We start from the raw sequence: 15,328 nt of genomic DNA on the forward strand, positions 1-15,328 counted from the left end.
TTTTATGGCCTATAAAATGTCTCCTGCCCTGCTGCCACTGTGCAGTGATACATAACACAGAGAAGGGGAATTCAGGCTGCTATTGTGTTTTCAGAAATTTAAAGGAAAAAATGTAATTCCAGAAACTTTACCAGCCAGTGAAGTGCAAATGCAGACAAGGGTTTTTCTAAGTCAGAAGTTAAAGGCCTGTACCTTGCCAGATGCTGGTTGAAGTACATAATTTTTTTCCTCAGAATAAGATTATCAACAGCAATTTTCCATGCATTCAAGTTCAGGATTTTGTCTGCAAGGGGATTAAAGCTCAGGTAAACATCAGCCTGCCTGAACACTGCCCTGCTCCATCTACTGCTCCCACTTGGGATGAGACCTATGTAGGGGGCCATGTAGGAATCCCACTTAAATGATTATTTTTTCACTGATGACTCAGCTGGCTGAGACTTGCAAGGAGGACTGAGGGAATCATATTTACAGTTTCTAAAAATTTTCAGTTTGTTGTGGGTTTCTCACTCTCTTAGGTTGATATTTTCATACAAAAGGGTTTTCTTTACTAAAAATATTATTATTGAATTTCAGCTCTTGGGTTGGGCATATATTTTGGTTCCAGGTTTCTATAGTTCAGAGGATGGCTGAGACGTCTTAGCAAGATCTCAGTACCACTAAATAATTGTAATGATCACTAACAGAATAACTCCATTGAGCTGTCAGCAGAAAATCAGCCGAGCTGAATACATATTTCAATTAAAGATGCAGAATTATGCGTATTTATGCACAAGCCTCTAAAGCAGATGATATTTAAAACGTTCTTCAGGGCAGGAGATGCAATTAATTTTTCATTACCTTCAACATTTATCCAATTTATCTCTAGCTGGAAAGTCTCATTCATTCAGTCCTTATTTGTGTCAAGTTGCTGTTGCGTAAGATTTTGTGGGTGACTGTGACTATTTTGGTCACAGGGGATAGGTAGGGACTATAATGAGATACTACACTGACCCTGGAAGGCACAACTGATGGCATTTGCCAAAATGGGAATCCATCTCCCTGGCAAGCCCTCACATACACACACTCAAACTCTGCTTCATCTTTCAGTCCTCCTGGTCAAACTCTCTTGCAGATCAGAAGGAAAAGTGGTGTGTGAAGACAGACTGCAGTGACCTCTTTCTTTGGAATGCAGTGCTGTTTGTTTTGGCATTGCAGATATATTTAGTAAACTGTCATCTCTTATAATTTGTGTGGGGACAGATCCCATATTTTGAGAGATGTTCGCTGTCCTGTGTTGCCTGGAGTCTGTAAATTGCTCTGTCATTTACACACTGGTCTATTTTAAAAGAGTGTTAATGGACACATCCTCTCCCTTATCCCACCATGAGGACCCTGAACTCCCAAATATTCATGCAGCAACACAGCAGGTTTTTAGCCAAGTCCTCTTCTCCTAAGCAAACGATTTGGTATTTATTTACAAGCAGTTTTTCTGAAACCCAAGGAAATGCATGCTAAATGATCCACTTGAGTTTCTGACTGCGTGACACACTGTCCCTTGAAGTGTGGCCTCAGCCTCCCAGGGGTGTCATCCTCCCTGTAGACCCAGCTATTTTTGGCCACCAAGGCCCTGGTGTCAGGCGCTGGGGGATCTTCTGCTCCACAGGAGCATGTGTTCCAACAGTCCCATTCCATGCAGGCAGCTGCCAGCCAAGCGTTAGTCCCAGTCACAGGTTTGCTGGTTCATCCTCTGGCCACAGAGCAACACCTTGGTTGAATTTGCAGGAGAAAATTAACCCCTCATGTTATTTTGTGTGTAGCCCAAATATCAGCAGTCACCCTCCCATCTCAAAGAAAGGGAAGGAAATGACTGCAGGAAGAGTCAATGCCAGCACAAAGCTGGGGTTAAATCACCAGGATTGGTGCAGCATTGCTGTCGCTTCAGCCCCCAGACTCTGCAGAGCACTACAGGTGGCCCCATGATCCCCTGGTTTCCCCACACCTCTCCACAGCCTTGCAACCCTCCATCCCCATCCTGAGGATGTTGCACCCCATGTTAGGGTGAATTTACCCAGAGTTAGGGCTGGAGACGAGCCTCGTTTGAGCTGGTCATGCCTTCTACAGCTGGATTTGGGCTCAGCCTCAGAGGGCAGAAATAGCCCCTTGTTCCTTCTGCCAATCAGAGCTTCTCCTTTCATTATCACTCTTTTTAATTGCTTCTGATATAGGCTTGTTCTGTGCAAGTCCCAGATCTCTCTCAGATATGCACTAGAGACAGGGTCTTTGGGTGCAGCAGGAAGCTGAGCTGCCCTTGCCTGCTTTCAGCACCAGAGGAAGCTGCTGAACATCTCCCTGCTGCCATACAGTGAATCCCTGGCCTTTATTCTGCAGAAATAAACTAAAAGCTCTTTCCAGATTTAAATTTCTGGAGACTATTAACTAATAGATAGCCTAATGTATCATGTACTGCTTGCATTTGAAAAAACAAGGTCAAAGGAGAACACCAAGACACAGCAGAAATTTTGCGATGGCAATTCTTCCAGGAGGTGCTATTTTTACTGTTTGCAGTGCCTAAAATCCAGGAGTCTCCTGTGGCAAAAGGACATATCACTGACACCAGCAGAAAAGGGTAAGAAGGGCCTGTGCACAGCCCTGGAGGTGTCAGAGGTGATGCAGGACCTCATTCCTAGCAGAGGCAGGCAGAGGTTGGACCTGTTCAAACCAAAGTTGGTCAAACTGATGCTTGAGCCTCCTCAGGGTTTGGGGGGCAGGGAGCAGAATGGTCTGGGTGAGCATCTGGAGGGAAACTGGAACTGAGGAGTCCCTGGCAGAGCTGAAGCTCATACAGAGGAGGACAAGGGCAAAGAGGGGAAAAATGTGGGTGTGAAGAGCAATGAAATCCTGGTGAGACCAGGGCTCAAGTTGGCCACCCTCCTGCTCCAAGATGCATTTCTGTCATTTCCCCACCACCTCTAGCTAGACGGCCTTCACATCTCTGCATCAGGCTGGTACTTGTGGGTAGTATAAATCCCAGCTTAAATGAGCTGATGGAGCTGCAGAGCAGTCTGGGAAAAGGTGTGTAGTTGGTTATCAGTGGGTTGGCTGGAGCCAGCACAAGGAGCCATGGTTGATGGATCACAGAAGGGGAGGGCAGGCAGGGCACAGGCTGCAGCTTCTGGCAGCTGTGCCCACATGGGTCAGTGTGAGCCAGCATTTTGTGTGAGCTGGTCTAAGTGGGGCAGTCACAGTAGGGTGATCCCATCCTGAGCTGCCTCAGCTGTGTCCTCTCCTTCCAGGTTTAGTGATGAGAGGTCAACAGAGTGAGTCAGCTCAGCCAGCAGATCCAAGAAAAAGCTGTGAGGAAGCCTTTCTTTACAGTGAGTGTGGTCAAACACTGGAATAGGCTTCCTAGAGAAGGGGTTGATCCCCCAGCCTGTTAATGTCTAAGAGGCATTTGGACAATGCCCTTAATAACATGCTGCAACTTTTGGTCAGGCAGTTAGATGAGATGTTCGTTGTAGGTACCTCCCAACTGAGACATTCTATTCCATTTTCCTCTTCCATGGAAACACTTTCTGGGATGCTACTGATCAATCAGATCAGCTCAGTGAACAAATTCATCCTGTGGACATGTCACCACTAGATAGAATGTAAAGGGAGTAATCTTAAGGTGTGATTCTGTGATTCACCTGTCCCCAGCCCCTGAGGTGTGTGCTCTGTCCCTGGTCCCCTCCCCATCACACTCTGGCTGGGCAGGACTGTGGTGCTGGCACTGGTACCCACTGACCACGCAACCACCTTGTCCTTTGGGACCTCAATCAACCAACAGCTCATTTCCAGACATAAAAATAGCTTCAGGCTGGGCTGGTTGAGCGCCCTGGCAGATCATGCCGGGAGCACCGAAGCGAGGGACAGGGGGAACTGGATGTGCTGGCATTTGATGCACAGAGCTGTGCCCCAAAGCCACCCCTCCAGCACGACCTTGCAGCAGGAGCTGCTGCTCCCCAGCAGATGTGCAGTGAACTGTCCCAGTATGGCCTTACACAGCAAGATCCAGCACAGGCCTCCCGCTGGTTCACCAGCCCCAACAAAAAGCCAGGTCAAGGTCTCTCTGGGCGATATGAACCAAGCTGCAGGCAGATGTGCATGAGCAGACTGCATTTCTATAAAAGAGCATAAATTTTAGGACAAAACTCAGCTCTTTCTAGTGCAAGGGGGGTAAGCTGGGTGTGGGAGAGCATGTGCTTGCTGGAGCAAGGAAACAATTCATCTTCAAGAGCCTGATAGGACCCCAAGCCCTATGTGACACAAAATTGCTGTTATTCCACTACCACCATGGACTAAACCAAATGTAAATCTCTCTCAAGTTCAAAGTATTACTCCATGCTGTTTCGATAACAAAGTTCACTGAATAATTTTGCTCTGTGCTCTTTATTCACTTCAGCCAAGTCCAAAAATGAAATGGGATCAGGGTAAGAGACCAGAGCTGAAGTTGCTCATGCTGATGCTTAGTTTGTGCCGTTAAACTTTCGTTTTCGGTTCTACTGATCCTTTATTTTCATGATGACTTTGAAGATCCATTGTAATTACAATGTAATGAAAAAGCTGAATCCAGAGATGTAGCTGCAGAAGGGTAATCACCTCCTGTGCTTTGTATTTAGAGGAGGTGATTAACTGTACGTTCCAGGGACAGATTGAAGTGATGAATTTGACAAAGTTCAACAATCAGGAAATCTTAATTTAAAATATCTATCTGCTATTTTAAATTTCTTTTTGCAATGGTTCCCAGCAGTCATTTCAATTTTTAAAGGAAGATTAAGTTTAGAGGCTGTTGGAATTAATTAGATGTTAGCAACCAGGAGGGCACCTGTGGCTTTTACTTACTCAAGTGAGTCTGTATCTTATATGCATTTATTGGCATCCCTAATTATATTTTAATAAAACTATTAGAAATGGTGACTAATGCTTCTTTTTTTAACATGATTATTTTTCTCTTAGGTCAGGTTGGGTTGCAATTAAAAATTAGTATACAAGGGCTTAAAAATATCATTTTACTCTACAAAATAACCGAATACATACAGGAAATGACATATAACTTACACTTTTTTAAAAAAATAAAGCTTACTGATTAACTAAATAAAGGAGCTTTTCCTGTAATTAGATTTGGAGGTTTTTTTCTGGATTTTAAGAAGTGCTAGCTCTTATCCTCAGCTATCTTCCTTTCCTAGGCAAGAGGAAGAAAATGAGTTTTCTTCTTTTTTTCAGTAGTTAGTGAGTTTCTTGAGCTGTCCTTAGCCAGGTAACCAAATAAACTGGAAATAGAAATACTCTTCCTGCCCCAGCAGACCAGGCTCTTGTCAGATCCAGAGCTCTGCCTGGTGCCAGCGCCGGCTGCTGGACCCTTGGACCTGGCAGAGCACCTGCGGCTCACATTTCATTATCAATAGCCCTATTTCCGGCAGAATAAATACAATTAAACTGCTCGGAGGGCAGCACCAGGCGCTGGGGAGGGCTCCCATAGGGGCAACACATCCTCCCAACCCAGATTTGGTGCAGATCTTCTCCCAACCCAGATTTGGTGCAGATCTTCTCCCAACCCAGATTTGGTGCAGATCTCCTCCCAACCCAGATTTGGTGCAGATCTCCTCCCCAAAGTGCAGGGTCCGGGTGCGGCTGGCAGGAGCATCCCCCCCCCAGCCCCTGCAGCCTGGCTAAATGAGGGAGCCTCATTAGAGGCGCTTAATCAACCCCGGTGATTTGCAGGAGGGACGCTGACATCTAGCGGGGACTCCGCGTTCCTTGGGCAGCCGGCGAAGAGGCTTTGGGAGGGATTTTTGAGAGCAGGAATCGCCACCGTGGTCGGAAAGGCACCAATAATGAACAATTTGAAAGTCAATATCAATGATTTATGATTTATCAATGATTTTGACACCCCCCCCCCCCCCCAGTTTCTGGGGTAGAGCTGATACCCGGCACTGAGACCAGCCCCTTTGTTTTTCAGTCTGTTTTAAGCAGCAGGGAGTCAAACCTTCTCAGCCTTAAAATTGAATTTAACCCTTGTTAAAGCAGCAGAAGGAAGGGATCTTGCTGTGGAGTTTAACTCTGTTTAGTATTACAACCTATTTTGCAGTACAGGTATCAGTGCTGCCTGCTTACATAAGCACTGAGCAGGGGCATGTGCTGGGTATTGCTGCTCCACAATCATATCTGACAATACCTGTGAAAACAAGAGAAATCAGAATTTTTATGTCTGTAGTCCGTGCCTCTGCTTCTAAAGGATAATTTGCCAACAAGCTGGATCAAAGAGAAGTTAAAGGAGAGCATGTTTCCCTAGAAACCTGAAAAGGTAATTGCCAATTTCATAGCCCTGATTGATAAGAACAAAGATATCAAAGGGAATAATAAGCCTCCCATGGTTTAGAAACAACTGTGAGATTAAGGTGGGAGAGACCATGATGGGCTGCCAGAAAAACCTGCAACTGCAAGAGCCAGCAAGGAGAGGCTGAGCAACCAGGGGAGCTGTGCTTTTAAGGTTTATTTTGCTTTTTAAGCTCAAAGTAGATGAGGTCTGCCTGTATGCATTCTATTTGGAAAATGTTTTTGCATGTCAGGACAAATCCTTTAGACTGTAAAGGTTAAATTCCTCCAAGAGCTAACTTTTCTACAGGAAACATGGAGACAGAAGCAGCTTCCAGGGGCTTCCCCAGGAGAGGGGCAGCAAGGCAGTATTGGCAGGGTTGCACAGGCCCACAAACCACAGTTTTGAGCATGAACAAGAAATATGTGAAAACTTTGCTTTTCCGGTTTTGAATTATAAGACCTGTAATTCTCAGGCAACATGTAGAAGAGAATGTCTAATCTTCATTGACTCAAAGAAATTCCTTAAAAATAAGGGATTCTTATGGCTGCAAAGAAAATTTACGTGACCTATAAAAAAAAAAAGTCCTGTTTTTGATAAAGTAAAAAAAATGTAATCAGGACCTTAAACCGTGAGGTTGGTTACACAGAGAGCTTAAACATTCCTCAGTTTAGGCTTGTTCATTAAAACCTAACACTAATAGGGAGCTCTCTATTGTTCAGGATCACTGTAGTGCTCAGCCTAAATCTCAGGGTGAATACTTAACTCATGTTTTCTGCTCGGGGAGTGTATTAAATGAGCAATAGAGCTGCTCCCCAAATGTAGGGTCTTTAGTCACACAGTATCCCTTTCAGCTCCACAGAAATCTCACAGACCCTGCAAGGCTCCCTCCTGACTTGGCCAGAATAGCAGGACTTGGATGCAGAGGGATGCTGAATCTCTCATGCACACACCACAGATGAAACACTGGAAAGCAGGAGTGCTTTTCTGAAGTGATTTCCATTGTGGTAGCTTCTGTTTAAGCCAAGTGTCTTCTTGAGCAGTTCCCAGCATCCCAAGTTATTGTGGTCATACAACAGTATTTTACTCATTACATTTCATTACCTTCTTTTCCTCTCTTTTGTTTGCCTTTGCAGTTTGGAGCTTTGTTAAAGCTTTATTGGGACCCTAAATTGAAACTCGGCAAAGCTACTCACAGACAAAGCAAAGCTGCAGCTGGAGAGAGCAAACAGCAATCCCTGCCAGCACCGAGCTGTGTTTGCTCAGTAGAGTGGGCTACATGGAAACAGCCATGTGTATTGAACAGGCAATCACGTCTGCACTTGGCTGCCTGGGAGGATTCTCTTCCAGTCTCCAATGCCAGACCTGGAGACTGAAAATCAATTCCCAGCAGTGCCTCTTTGGCCAGACAGTATCAGTTATTACAGACCTACCATACATGCTTATGAATTTACTTTCTCTTTTGAAACAGCCAGACAAGACACACCAGCACCAACCCAAGGGCTCGTGGACAATAACACTGTGCTCTGGCTAATGTGAGTATAGAGGTGGCAAAGCTGCTGTCACCTCATGTGTGCCAGCTCGTGTCACAGCTTCCCAGTAACCTTGAATGTTACTGATCCAATGCCTCCCTGTTCCACAACTCTTTCCTGTTAACACCCGCAGAGACAGCTGAACTCACGGCTGAGACTCAGGAAACCTCCCCCAGCCTCCAATCAATCAGTGCTCCTTTTTGACTTGTTTATCATTGGTGGCTTATTTTCGTGCCCACCGTGCACCCATAAAGCACAAGTCAGTGTGGAAGAAGCCGAAGGAAATGAAAGCAGGAGGGTTCATTTCCCAGCTGTGCAGTCAGGGCTGTACAGAGAAGGGATGATGTGCAGTTCCCAAGGTCTGGGCCCCTTTAATCTATCCTTTCTCAAGGCTTGCAAGAGTTTATTATGGATCTGTAGCTTACAGGTTCATAGAATCATGGAATGGTTAAGGTTGGAAGGGACCATACTGGGTCAGCTGGTCCAGCCTCTGCCCAAGTAGGGAAATACGGGTCAAGCCTGTGTTCTTGCTATCCTTGTTAAGCAGAACTTTACAACAAAATTAGAATCATAGAATCTAATTCAGAATCATAGAATCTAAGGTTGGAAAAGACCTTCAAGATTATCAAGTCCAACTGTAAGCCCAGCATATGGGCTCAAGTCCATATTCTCAAGTGTCATATTCACACAGTTTTTGAACAATACCAGGGATGGTGACTCTGCAATTGGTGAAACCATTGATTTGAACAGGCTCCTTTGTGACCTTTTAAAAGTTGAGGGAAGCAATGCAGAAGTACCAGGTGAAATTTGCAGATAGGCAGAACTTATGCCTAAAAAAAAGTTGAAATTACCTGATTCATTAAATAACAGTCAAAACACTTGGTCTGTGAAAGGGCAGCAAAGGAACTTCCCTGAAAAACCAGACAGTGGGATTCTAACAGCTTGGTGTAAGAATTTTTGGGTCATTTCTCCCACATCTTGAATTATGTAGAAGGCTGTTAGATTTATACTGATTGCACTTTTTGGTGATGGATGAAGAAAATGCATTTAAAGGAATGATCTCTGCTAGGGGAGATTTAGGAATCTGGGCATACCAGGAAAAGCTACTGCAGAAATTTCATCAGAGAGAATTTTCTCATGAGATTTTCACATTTCTCTTTACTGTCACCAAAGTGAATGCAGTGCAAACCAGAGAGACTTCCCAAAGTCTTTCAAAAGTCTTTATCAAACCTTGGAAATGGGGGACAGATGAGAGTGCCCCACCTGGAAACAGTCCTACATTATGCTATCAGCACTGGGTGAGACTTCCTGTGTGACTGTGCTGTCCTTGTGGGCGAGACTTATGAACCCCATAATTCTGGGAAGGGCATCAAGCAGTTGGACTGAACTGCCCCAAGTGGCTGAGGCTTTCTGGGGAGCACCTGTGTGCAGCACAGCATGCAGGTTCTACAGCTGTGCAGGATGTCCTGACCTTTGGGAAGTGCTCATGGAGAGAGTCCATTGAGATTTCAGCTGCTGCACCTCTGGAAATCTTTACCAGACAGAAAGGATTTAACCAGAGAAAAGCAGTGCATATGTGGCAGCCTCGAGTCCATCTATAAATTCCAGCACTTTCAGGCATTCTGGCCCAACCCCCACACCCAATCACCCAGATTAGCTTTAATGTTAGTTTTAATGAGCATGGAGAGCCCAATATGAGTGTCCTGGGAGGCCTGTGTGTGCTTTCTCACACAAGGGTTTCTCTTTTCTTTCATCTGGAAAGCTGACTAATTTACTCCAAGCTATCTGTAATGTTTGTGCACAGTCTGAGAATGCTGCTCCTCACAACCCTACACACGGGGCACATTTCCAAAATTTCCTTCCCAGATCCCTTTTACCCTTTGCCCCAGATTTCTAACCTCCTGGTTTAGGTTTCTCTTCACCACACTGTGCCTGCCTCAAAGGTGCCTGAAAGGCTTATGGTGGCCAAGTGCTGCAAAAACAAGGAATTGGTGTCTTCAGAACACCCCAGAGCCTGGAGCAGATCTCACATGGCAGTTGTTGGGTTGGCTGTCCTTGCTCCATACTCCCACATCCTGACCTCCCTGGTGCCAAGCTCCATATCCACTGGGGCAGTGCTGCTGCTTGCAGGTATTTTCCTACATGTCTTCACTCCTCCTCTAGCTCAGCAGATGCAGTTCTGTCAGTTCACATTCATAAATGCTGGGATTTATTTGATGCACAGATCGGCACATTCATGCATTTACTACAGGCAGGAAACCTCAGGCCTGGCGTGTATTTGCAGATGCATTTATGTAATTAAACATTTAGGGGTAATTACTCTAATTGCCTAGCTTGAATTGTTAAGCCTCCCATTCTGAAGATGAAATTCATTTACCTAAAGAGGCTTGATTTTCACAGTCCCCTTTGTTCATATCTGTCCCTCATACAGCTGAGGGTTTTGCCATATCCCCTTTCCTTTAGGTAGGCAGTGGCCAAGGGCTGCTTGATCCTCACAGCTGGATGCACATGTTACAGAGGGGCTGCAGTCAGGAGTGTTCTGGTGTGTTTGCTTGCACAGTCCCACGATTTCCAGCAGTTATCTAACCCAGCTGTAGCCTGGCATGGTCACCCCCTCTCTCTCCCTCCACTCAAGAGCCAGCAGAGGCTGAGGAGCCCTGTGAGGGCTGGCTGTGTAGTGTGTGTATCTGCATCTGTGTAGGAGCTGCTCCCTCGTGTCTGCAGAACTCCCTGCTCTGTGTGTGCACAGATGAATCTGCAAAGGAGAGAACACTCTGCTTTCAGCACAAAGACCTTGGTATTATAAACCCCAAACCTCAGCATCTGGGCTGTGAATTCACATTTTGACTATTTAGATAAGAGTGTGCAGCCTGTTCTATTACTCTTTACGCAGGCTCAGGTTTAATCACTGGTGTGCCAAAGGGAGATACGCCTTCATTCTTGCAATAACTCTCTGCTGCTTGCGCTGAGCTGAAGGGTCCTGAAGGAATGGAGCTGTTGTAACCATCCCCCAGCACTCTCAGCCTTTCAGAAGAGACAGACTTTCACAAGTTGATCATGCAGTGATCAGCAGCCTTTTGCTAGAGGGTGAACTTTTGCTTCCCCAGGTTGGATGGCTTTCCCAACTCTTTTCAGCACATGTAGAAATTATGCTCAGAAAAATCACCAGTGGATCCAAAGCAGAGATATGGAAAACCAGTCCATAGCTCTGCAAATGCACTTACTTGTTGTGCCTCAAAGCTATAACACAATGAAAACTAAAATAAAAATTATAGATGGGTGTTGTCTTTATAGCCTTTCTTCTCTTTCAGGGCTCTGGGCAGCTGGGCTTATAGCAACTCCTACATTTTTTGGGAGAGGTGGAAAGAAAAATGAGGCAAACTTATTCATCTTCCTTTAATTCTCTGAAATAGCTTTTAATGAGATGTTATTGTCTACACAGCACATATAAAACAGGCAATGCTCCAACACAAAGTTCCATGCTGCTGTCCTTTGGAAAATTCATCTAATTTGCATGTGGGTTTCATGCACCCACAATACACATTCCAGAATTCCATGAATAATAACAAATACCCTTTATAACATGCCAGGGCATGGTGTCCCAGCATGAGAACAAACCTTTCCTTGGAATTCAGAGGTACCTGCTCCTGCCTGGCATCATGTCCCTATACCACTAGGTGGCTTTTCCACCCCATAATTTGTACCTCTTTCTCCGAAGTCACTACAAGTACAGGAAATCTGCTCCTAAGTGCAGCCATCAAAGTGGTGCAAAAGAGAGAACAAAACTAAGGCATCCTTCAGCAGATGAACTCTTAAATTCCCATAGTTTTACAGTGAAATATTTACCAATCCCTTCTCTATCCTTTTAATGCTTTGTTTTGACTTTGTTACAGCTGGCTTATTTCCAGATTTTGGGTATCATAAGGTATCTGCTCAGATACATTTCTATGTACCTATGGAACTTTGCAAAATAGTGCATTTGTCAAATTTTATAATAGTAATTTTTGTAATTCATTAGCATAAACCAGTTAGTAATACAGAATCAGGATGTGTATTTTAATGTAAAGTGTTGCCTCACCATGTTCTCAGTAAGAGTAAATTCAGCTTTGTCTTCTCAGATGTTTTACTCCTTTTTTCAACTTAACCATTTTAATTACAGATCTTTGCTCACACCTAAACACTGCAAATATCTGGCTGTGGATAGTATCTTTCTCAAGTAGCACTCAGTGTCTGAAGTTTCTCCAAAAAAAAAAGCCCCAAGGGGCTCATTGACTGTGAACAGAACAGGGGGGAAGAATGAGGGTTGCAAATCCAGAGCAGAGTTAAAAAAAATACACACCCCTCTCCCTCGAGTTTTTGTTTAAGTTTGACCATGTTGAATAGAATGTATTCTATTTGAAGCACAAGGGAGCTGAGTTGGGCAGAGACAGACCTAAGAGATGTTAGAAATTTGGCAGATGAGCTCAAGATTTGCATTTTTCATTCATTTCAGACTTTCTTTCACATATATAACTCCTGTTTTCTGTCACAAAAATGGTCATATTGCTGGAGGGAGACCATGGAGCTGTCTCCTGACAAGTGCCCTTCAGTGGTGTGAAAAGAGCTGCATCAACAGCTCTTTCAGGTAGAACACATGGAATTTACATGTATATATTAGGGAGGAGCTAATCCTGCAACTAATTTAACACACAGGAAATAAGATCTGAAAGAGGAAAGTCAGCTATTGATGAAAAGGCTGGAGAAGGCTTCTGCTTTAGCAAACAGCAGAGAGTCTCATTTGGAATACCTGTGTAAAACTGGTTCCTGTCTCCAGATGTTCAGCAAAGATGGACACAGCTGGGCAAGAGGTTGAGAAAAACACACCTGGAGCTGCTCTGCACTGGTGCAGCACTGCATGCTCTTGGTTGCCATGTCCTGATTTGTGCTGCTTGGGTCCAAGTCTCTGCACTGATTGCAGCAGCCAGCTTTTTACACCAGCTGGTTTTCAATACACAGCTGTCCCTGAGGCCCTGGATTTCTGAGGGAAGAGGAAGATTGTAGTTGAATTTATTGGAGAAAACCGATGCTCGGTAAAAGCTGCACCAGAGGAGGTTTGAGTTGGACATCAGGAGGAATTTCTTTACAGAAAGGGTTGTTAAGCCTTGGAATGGGCTGCCCGAGGAAATGGTGGAGTTACCATCCCTGGAGGTGTTCAAGAAACAACTGGACGTGATACTTGGAGCTGTGGTTTAGTTGATAAGGTGGTGTTTGGCCAAAGGTTGGGCTCAATGATCTTAAAGGTCTTCTATACCCTGAATGAATCTGTGGTTCTGCAGTAATATAACTGAATAAATAAAGCAAGTAGGAATATGTGATGCTTTTTTTCATTATACAAGCACCTTTCAAGTCACCTTTATACAGCATAAGTGTCCATAGTATAATCCAACTAAAAGCTGTGTTATCAGCAGTAGCTTGGTGCTGATTCAAAGTCAATACACTCTGCTCCCAGGCACTTTTTTTCTGGAGCTTGGCACCACATGGATGCAGGAACACAGTTTTTGGTGGGCATAGAGCATGGGCAAGAGCCGTCTGTGTTATCTCAGTGTAGGTGCATGTCCAAGCTGATCTTTAGGTTACAATTATCCTAATCAAAACTAAGTTTTGATTTTTCACGCTCAGACAGATGCATCATGATCTGTGCTTTTTGCTTTGGCCTGGCACAATTTGGCCTGGCAGTGTTTCCTGGCCAGTGAGTGCCTCAATTTGTGGCTTCAATTGCTGAAAGGCACTGGACGAGTGGTAAACCTCTGAAGAACCTCTGATCTCTTGGCGGTCCCTCAAGCTGTATTATCTCTGCAAACATGCACTTCCCTTAAACTCTGTATAATCTTCTCCCAGAGTTATTAAAAAAAAGTTCCATGTTTTTTCCTTAGCTTCTTCCAGCTAAGCGTTTTGCAGCCTCCCCTCCTTGTGCCAACAGTCCGTAAATTTTGTCCTATGACTTTATTTTTTCTAATCAAACTCTTAACTCCTCTGTCAACTCTGCTCTTTATACAGAACTTTTTCCAGGGGAAACACTCTCTTTCCTCTTCTTCACCTCATGGAGATTATTCATGTGGCTGGAGGGTCCCTGTGGAAGAAAGCTCTGACCCCAGCTCTGCACTGTTTTCAAACACGCCGCTCCATGAATGTCTGTCATCTCTTATCTCACGATGCCCACAAGCTGGAGCACACAGCTGCGGTGCATGAGCAGCGAGAGGTGAAGTCTGTGTGCCAGAGCTGTTTCCTGATGTGCTGCAGGTCTGGATGCACAAAGGGATTTCAACAGGGTGGCTCTCAGTGAGCACAAGCCCTGGCAGGAGGCAGCACCCAAATGGGGATATCAAAGTGACAGCCCAGGGCTGCTCTGGGAGGCAGCTGGAGACCTCTCCCAGCTGTGCCCAGCATCCAGGGCCACCTCCTGCCCACAAAGGCCCTGCCCTTCTTCCAGTCCTTGGAAATACCCACTACAAAAGTCATAGGTCATGGGAGGATGTGAAATGCTTTCCACAGGACTGGTATTTCTGCCAGGGCTTCCTCTTCAAAGCTTTTCTCTTGTCTTCATCAGGATCATCATCATCTTCATTTTTAAGCCTTTGTTAGTTCTGTTCTAAACATGGGACACATGTGTGCTGTGCTGTGATGCTTTTACTGTTTTGCTATACTTTAATATCCATTTTCCAGCACAGCTAAGAAATATTGTTATAATCCAATATTCTCAATTATTTTGACTGTAGTTAGATACACAGGAAAAATGTGAAAACAGCTTTTTCAAAGTATCAATTTTATTTTTTCAAGGACTGTTTCGGCAGTTTATACCTTATATTTTAATTGCTTGTGGTAAGGAAACATCAGTTGATTGAATGTAATAATATTTTTCTACATGAGTGCCAAAGATCTTGCATCTGAAATGGTACATGGAAATTATTCACAGAAGCAGGTTTTCATTGCATTGATAACAACTTTGTTTTGGCACTTTTCACCAGTTGATTTACAAAGGAAATCAGTCCTTATTTCACTGTTACTTTTACAGAAGCACAGGGAGGAAAAAGGACTTGATTAGGTTTATTCTTCCTAACAAAATGATTGCTTGCAGAGGGGTTAAAGAGTTCTGGCTCCTCTTTATTTGGAGTTAAGAGAGCCTTGGGGGCCTATTAAAAAAAACTATCAATGTTCACCTAAATAATTTCTTTACATTTGAATCTACTTAATATTTTTACAGGGAGTATTTTAACACTAAGAAAGGAAGCTGCATCTTAATTCTATTAGCAGTAGGGCCACATGCTTCTCAAAACTAATTCCAAACATTTTATGACCTTGTCAAAATTCAAATATCTTCAGCTTCCAGCACTGAGCGCCTTCCCTGTGACTTCAAAGTCATTCAAAGGAATGTGTGAGCATGATGTATCAAGATGATCCCTTACAGAATCACAGCACTGGTCAG

This window comes from Pseudopodoces humilis, chromosome 7 (genome assembly GCF_049639895.1).
Source record: "Pseudopodoces humilis isolate 2021_Gansu_Grassland_sample_001 chromosome 7, ASM4963989v1, whole genome shotgun sequence".
NCBI lineage: Eukaryota > Metazoa > Chordata > Aves > Passeriformes > Paridae > Pseudopodoces > Pseudopodoces humilis.